This window comes from Gracilinanus agilis, chromosome 3 (assembly GCF_016433145.1).
Source record: "Gracilinanus agilis isolate LMUSP501 chromosome 3, AgileGrace, whole genome shotgun sequence".
NCBI lineage: Eukaryota > Metazoa > Chordata > Mammalia > Didelphimorphia > Didelphidae > Gracilinanus > Gracilinanus agilis.
Genome location: NC_058132.1, coordinates 21,762,959 through 21,769,774, shown reverse-complemented (window position 1 = coordinate 21,769,774; position 6,816 = coordinate 21,762,959).

The window sequence follows — 6,816 nt, the reverse complement described above, 5'->3', positions numbered from 1 at the left end:
GTGGCCAGCCCAGCTGCCTTACGCCCCCTAAACCCAGGACCCACAATTTCCTCTCTGATTCTGATGAAATAAAGAGCATGGTCCTTCAAAGCTTAGCTCTGAGGGGTTTACTGTGTCTTAAGGTGAGTTTATCCTGGCAAGGACAAGAAGTTCTGGTGCATATCAAGTATTGAGGGCCACCTAAGTGGACCAAGGGGACCCTTAAATGCTTGAAGTTCTTTGAAAGTAACAACACCAGCCCATAATAAGCCTTACTTGGAATGGACCAAGATTGAGCATGAAGGGCTGATGTCATGTCTGTAAAAGACTAAGCTTCAGGCCCCAGAGTTAGCTGGTTAATAAGCATGTGTTCCATGTGTGGTATAATTTTCTGGGACATTGTCCTCCTCATTTCTCTTGTGGTCAACAGCAATAACAACCACTACAATGTGCACTCATGCAACACATTCAGTTTTGCAAAATAATTTACTGAAATAATCTCAGTTAATTCTCTGAGCAACATGGGAGACAGGTACTATCTCATCTCTATTTTACAGATGAGACCACTGAGGTAGGTAGGGTTGAATTCCTTGTCAAGATTCATCCTTCCAGGAAGAGTCTGAGGCAGGATTTGTATCCAGGCCTTTCCGACTCCAAATCTGGTGAGATTATGAAACAGCCACCGAGTACTGCAGGAATTTGATGAAGTCCACAGTTATTGAGCTCCAGGTATTTAAGTGTCTCAATTCCTGCATCTCCTTTGGGCCACCTCAATGGCAGCACTTTTCAGCACAGGAATAGCCAACCTTAGGTTTGGCAGCTGCTGTGGCAGATTATTGAGGCCTTCTTTGTATCTCTCCAGGGAATTGACCCTTGACTTAGGGGTCTCAGGAGCCCTGTGTGACCACAGCTGACCATTCCGTGCTTTCTCATATGTCATCAGTAAGGGACAAGGTTCATCCTCTGGTAACAGAAAAGGAAGATGAGCACATGAGCATGATGGCAAGTCCTCCTGTTGCAAGCCTTTCCTCAGTATCCAGTGTTGGCCAGGCTCTAAGCTAACTGATGGGGAGACCAAGAGGTTCCCAAGAAGCTTCCCTTCTCTTGGGTGACACAACAGGGACACAGAATCAGTCTCTACAGGATGAATAGACGAAGGACTTCCTGCCTGTGAGGAGACACAAGTCAGTGTGAAAAGGCCTGACACTCATCCTTGGAGAGGCAGGGAGACTTGTTTGCACCATTGTGTGGCAGCTTCTTGAATGAATGGAAGGAGCCTGTGAGGTGAAGGTGAAGGTGGAGTGTGTTACCAACAAGACAGATGGAGCATCTCTGCAAGGGAAGCCGAGGTTAGTTTGACTAGTTTGGTTAGTTAGAGAGCAGGAAGGTGAACAAGGCATCAAGAGGCAGGGAAGGGGTCTTGGAGACAAGCTGTGAACAGAAAAGTTGCCTTTTTATCCTCGAGGCACCAGGGAGCCAGGGGTGTGGACTGATTCCCGATGAGACACGGTCCATCCTGTTCTTGAGGAAAATTACTTTGTCAGCTGTTTGGAGGATGGAGTGGGGTTGGAGAGAAGCACTGTGCAATCGAGTTCTGGAGGCTTGTTGGAGAGGGATGAGCCATGTTTGAGATCCTCTCTGCAGTAAGCTCAGCTCAGCTCAGTCCTAGGACGCCCTCTTGTCAAGTCAATGATCTCTCCCAAGCTGGTGGTCCCAGAGGATGAGTGTGGCCGGCTCCAGTTTGTGAATGCATCTCTGGGAATTTGGTGTCCAGAATGAAGTTGATGCAGAAAGATCTGTAGAAGGATGTGGGATGCAGAGGGAGGCTGTGAGGAAGGAGTGGACCCTCTGGGATGTGCGGACATTGCAGGACAGGGCAGGCTGGAAACTTGGCCTTCCTTTTTCTCCTTTGTTATGGGATAGTGTGGGCCAGGGCTTGGGAATCTTGTGAGGTTTGTGCTGCTGTTTGTGGGACTATCCTTCCTGCCGGCACATCCTGGACCCAACCTCTAGCCCTGGACCCTCTTTCCTTCTGTCCAGGAGAAGTGAGTACCTGGCATTGTCCTCCCTTTTCTGGCCCAATGACTCCAAGGCCTGTACTGGAAACCTTGGGGAGGATCAGAGGATAAAATGGAGGAAAGAAAGATTCAGCACCACTGACCACTACATGGAAAACATCTCACAACTTGTATAATGTTTAATACTTGTGGACACCGACCTCCACCAAGAGGAAGAGAGAGGATGGTGTGCAAGAGAAAACTAATAATATATTATCTAATTATAGGCAACCCTTACTTCTTGATTACTGTGGACCATGCATTGTGGGAAATGCTTCATGATCATTATTTCATTTTGTCCATACCACCCTTAGTTGGAGATGGTATTGACATCCTTCATTTTAAAGATGATGGAACTGAGGGAAGCAGAGAGTAGAAGTGACTTGCCTAAAGTAACCCAGCTGGTGAGTGTCTGCATCTCATTTGATCTACTTTCTTCCCGATTCCAGCTTTGGTGTTCTATCCATTGGGCCACAGAGTTCTTCATGTCTCTTTTTGTCTTTTCTCTCGCTTCCTTGTGGATCTTTATATTTTGCTTCATTCACTTTTTTTTTTTGAATGTGGAAAATCTATTGAGGTTTCTCAAATGATCGTGTTGATTGTTTTCTTGGCTTTGCTGACTCTCTGCACTATTTCCTGGAGATCTTTCTAGGCTCCTCTGGGTTCATGACATTTGGCATTTCTGACAGCACATTAATATTGCATTTCTTTCATGCACCTCCATGTCTTCAAACAAACCACTCTGTTTCCAAAGCTTTGTTGTCACACACAAAGCTGCTAAAAATAATTGGTCCTTATGGTGACTTTCTTTTTCTCAGTGGTTTCCTTGTGTAAGAGGCCAGGAGTGGAAACTCTGGTTCAAAGGCTGTGGACAGTTTAGTCACTTTATTGTCACCATTTCAAACCATTTTCCAAAATGTTTTGAGTACCTCCAGCCCCACCAAGAGTGTGTATTCTTGTGCCTATTCCCCCCAATCTCTCCAGCATTAACAATGGCCATTTGGGATCATCTTTGCCATTTTTCAGGTTGTGAGATAAATTCCAGGATTTTTGAAATTGAAATTTGTCTTATTCAGAGTGATTTGGAGCTTTCTTTCCTGTTGTTGAGATTACATTCCATTTCTGATTTTAAAAACCTTTTATTCTTATCTTTTGAGTACTAATTAATTAGGGAATAGGTAGTAGTGATATACATACATACATATGTGTCTATAGGCACATGCAAACATATAAAATATACATCAAAATGTGCAAGAGTTTTTATTATTTGTTCTCGTTCTTGTTGTCCAGTCAATTCAGCTGTGTTTGACTATTTATTACTTCATTTGGGGTTTTCTTAGCAAACATGCTGGAGTCGTTTGGTATTTCTTTTCCACCTTATTTTTCAGATGAGGAACAGAAGCAAATAGGGTGAAGTGAGTTCCCCAGAGCCCCACAGCTAGAAGGTATCTGAGGCCATTTTTGAACTCAGAATGATGAATCTTCCAGATGCCAAACCTGGTCTTCCTCCTACCATGCCTTCCAGCTGCTCTGATGTACATAAAAATGTGTGTGTATCCTTGCGAGGGTATATATGAACATTATTACTCCCATGGATATGGACATGTACACCTGCACCTATTGGTATGTATGCATGCATGCGGGTCCATAAACGCATGCCTGGAGTATATATGTACATGCACATATATTCTTTATCCATCTTAAAACAAATACTTTGTTAGGGAAATTTGACATAATTTTTTCCCATCTGAGAGCTCCATTTCTTATTCTAGTTATATCAGTGCATTTCCCCCAACTCAATAAACAAAAAGTACAAATATATGTCTATGTGTGTGTATATATATATAAGTATATATCTATGTATCTGTATATACTTTCCAATATTTCCAGCATTATTTTAATCAAATATGATCTTTACTAAGCAATTTATTATAAGTGACTTTTAATTGATTTTCTTCCAAAGCCACAGCCTCTTCCTCTCATGCTGGATCACATGGGGCTCAAAGAACTCCAAGAAGCTGATGAGAGAGCTGCATTCTGGGAGACAACCCTATAAACAAAAAATGAATACATACAAATATATATGTCTATGTGTGTGTATATGTAAGTATATATGTATATATGTCAGGAGGAAAAATCACCAAAAAGAATAGTCTATTTTTAATAGGCGATGACTCAAAAAAAGTGTAGATTTTTCTAAAAGGATCTTTACAAAAATAAATTGAATATGATTACTGAACCTATGAGATAGCATGAAATTTTAGAGCAAAATAAATAGACTGAAAAACTGGATTTTCAGATATTGAGAACAACACATGCACAAAAGATCAAGAAGAAAGAATTTAAGAATCTTTGGACTTCCTAAAAACTATAAACAATCCCCCCTCTATATACTATGTTTTGAGAAGTCATGAAAATTATCTAAGACTATGAAAAGAAGGTCTACAGAAGGCAAAGTAAATATCAAAAGAATATACTTCTTTCTTCTTCTGAAAGGGACCCCTAAAAGAAAAATCAGGGTAACTTAGTACTCTCAAATCTAGATCCTTTCCTTTGAAGAAAAACAGTATCACAAGCATTTGAAAGAAGGTCTTTAAATGACAAGAAATCAGTCAGGGTCACAAAGACCTAGGGGTTCCTACTCCTAATGGAAGTTGATTTTCAAATAGAATATTCCAAAAAATCTATAACCTCATACATTAGAATAACATGTTGTAAAATTGAGTATATTCACATAAAGGAAAAAAAGAGTGGGAAGATTCTAATGAAATAGGGGGCTTGTAAACATTTCTCATAGATTAAAAAACATGAAAAAACAACAATGTTAGTTGAGTAGCAATACACGAATAGAGAAACTCAGAAAGGCAAATTTATTTGAATAATTGGGAGATTTTCTTTGGTAATGGAGTGCTCACATCCCATGCTACATAGGCTAGAAAAAAATGATTTGCTGTGACGTTTTCTTGGTTTTGCTTCTCAGAAATTAAAGTGATATATTTTCTTGGCCATTGTGAATGAGGTTTTGGGACAGCTAAGATGAAGTAGCTAGCTTTCACTCTGCCAATTTAAATTTGCCCTGACAATCATTCAAACAGAGAGGAAAGAAAGAAAGTGCTCCTTTAGAAGTTAAAATTTCCAAAGGATACATAAAATGTCAATTAAGAAAACATAGGACTTCAATTTGGATTTTAAAGGATTTTAAGAGACAGAATAGGAGGGAGGATAGAAGGAATGTCTAGAAGAGAGGAAGGAAGATGTAGCTCTTCCAAGTGTTTAATATGCATGAGGCAAGAGTACACAAACATGTTGCAAGAAGTGGGGGAGTGGGCAGCTGATGAACCTCACCTTTATATAAAACATGCATATAGGGGTGAAATATTCATGCGAACATGCAAAGATAATTTGGAATGGAAACACATCTAATTCAGTAGGGAGACAAGCAGAATCTAGGCTGGAGTAGGTTAAGAGGGAACAAAAGTAAGGAGGGAATATTTATTGGTAAACCTACTTTCCTAATCCTGAAGAAGGTATTAAAAGGGTAGGGTGGAGGGAATAAAAGAAGAAGAACCTAATAGAGTATCACAGATTGTCCTTCAGACAAATGAGGAAATGGCTGCACCAATTATGGTAAATGAAAATGAACGAACCATATGAAATTGTCAGTGAGATGATTTCAGAGAACTTTGGATCATATGAGCTGATGCAAAACAAAGGGAGAATAACAAGGAGAACAATGTGTGCAAGCATAATAACATTATAAGAAAAAACAACAACTTTGAAAGATTTAAGAACTCTCAACAGTGGAAAATTCATTTGGAAGAAAAAAAGATCAAGAATATTGGGGGAAATAATGAAAAAATATGTGAAGGAAGGGGGCCTGGCAGTACCAGACCTCAACCTCAACAATAAAGTAGTGGTCATCAATACAATCAAAACAATATGGTACTGGCTAAGAGACAGAAGGGAGGATCAGTGGAATAGACTTGGGGTAAGTGATGTCAGCAAGACAGTCTATGATAAACCCAAAGATCCCAGTTTTTGGGACAAGAACCCACTGTTGGACAAAAACTGCTGGGAAAACTGGAAAACAGTATGGGAGAGATTAGATTTATATCAACATCTCTCACCTTACACCAAGGTAAATTCAGAGTGGGCAAACAACTTAAATATAAAGAAGGAAATTATAAGTAAATTAGGGGAACATAGAATAGTATACCTGTCAGATCTATGGGAAAGGAAAGAATTTAAGGCCAAGTAAGAGACGGAGAATATTACAAAATATAAAATGAATTATTTTGATTATATTAAATTAAAAAATTTGTACAAACAAAACCAATGCAACCAAATATAGAAGAAAAAGAAGAAAAACGTGGGATAAAAATCTCTATGACAAAAACCTCTGACAAAGGTCTAATTTCTCAAATTAATAATGAGTTAAATCAATTGGACAAAAAAGTCAAGCCATTCCACAATTGATAAATGGGTAAGGGTCATAAATAGGCAATTTTCACATAAAGAAATCAAAAGTATCAATAAGCATATGAAAAAGTGTTCCTAATCTCTCAAAATTAGAGAAATGGAAATCAAAACAACTCTGAGGTACCACCTCACACCTAGCAGGTTGGCTAATATGATAGCAAAGGAAAATTATAAATGTGGGAGGGGATATGGCAAAATTGGGACACTAATGCATTGCTGATGGAGTTCTAAATTGATCCAACCATTCTGGAAGGCAATTTGAAATTATGGCCAAAGGGCTTTAAAAGACTGCCTGCCCTTT